The sequence below is a fragment of the Convolutriloba macropyga genome, chromosome 13 (genome assembly GCF_964194025.1).
Source record: "Convolutriloba macropyga chromosome 13, txConMacr16.3, whole genome shotgun sequence".
Taxonomy (NCBI): domain Eukaryota; kingdom Metazoa; phylum Xenacoelomorpha; order Acoela; family Convolutidae; genus Convolutriloba; species Convolutriloba macropyga.
The window spans coordinates 39,986,379-39,987,660 of NC_134480.1; positions in this window are offsets into that span (position 1 = coordinate 39,986,379).

Below are 1,282 nucleotides of genomic sequence, written 5' to 3' on the forward strand. Positions count from 1 at the left end.
TCACAGCGAAGTAAACAATAAAGTTTTAAGGACAGCCTTCAAATTTCAAAGGTAACTTCCGCAATTGCAACTATAAACTCAAAAATTGTTTTTAGAAATATTTTTGACATTGCGACCCAGACATCATCAACGGATCTAAGTACTGAAATTACTATAATGCATACACTAGAATTTTTTCAATGGATGCTCTTGTTATCAAGATTTGAAGATTAAATGGAGTGATACTTTAGACAAAAAAGGCCGATCTTTTCGTTGATATCCTTTCGTCAAGAGTACTAGTCGCATCAGACGAGACCGTTTTGAATTTTCAAAATCAATTTAGACCAGACATCGTCAGACCAAGGTCACTTATAGACAAACAGATGTGGACCAAAATTGCACAACATCAAAGGAAGGCGAGTCGGGAAATTTGTGAATAAATTCCTCGAACCAATGTCTGCTTATAGATTGCTCGTGAAACTAGAGTTTCTAGAATCTGTTGAATTTTTGTCTCGCCCTGCCCGGGTCGAGGTTTGGCGGTGACTTTTCGTAAGAAATGCGGTTAAATGCGGTGAAAAAAAAATAATTTTCTACGCGTATTTCTTACATCTTTTTGCGGTGAATGCGGTGAATCGCGGTGAATTATTTATTTTCACCGCCTTCTCAGTATTCTTACAAAAAGGAGAGTCACAACACGGATTCGAACCTCTGCTCTCTTGAATGTCTTCACCTTCCTAGTCCACTGCGTCAACTGTTACTGACATCTTCGAAATTTCTTGTGAATTTAAATTAGATTGAGTAAACTTTGGAAATCATATGCGGAAATTTTTGTAAGAAATGCGGTGAATTTCGCGGTGAATTATTGTAAGAAATGCATTGAAATTTGGTGAATTTTTTTCAACGCATTCACCGCTTTCACCGCATTTTTAAAATTAATTTGCCACAAATGTCGATGCGGCGAAATTTTGTAAGAAATGTGGTGAATTTAGGTAAGAACTGCGGTGAAATGTGGTGAAATAATTATTTTCACCGCATTCATCGCAATCACCGCATTTCTGACAAAAATTCATCGCATTCATCGCAATTCTTACAAAAATTTACCCAAAACCTTCGACCCTGGTCAGAAAGGTTCCCTAAATTTTTACTTTGGCCATCTTAATTTTTTCGAAGGTGAGTTTGTTATCTAGTGCGGTCATTACCCGCATCATTGTATTTAAGACTACTTTAGCAAGCCTGTCAAGATAACAGACAGAACCGAATGTTTAGAAATTTCAATTTTTTACTGGCAGATCTAACCGGTTCG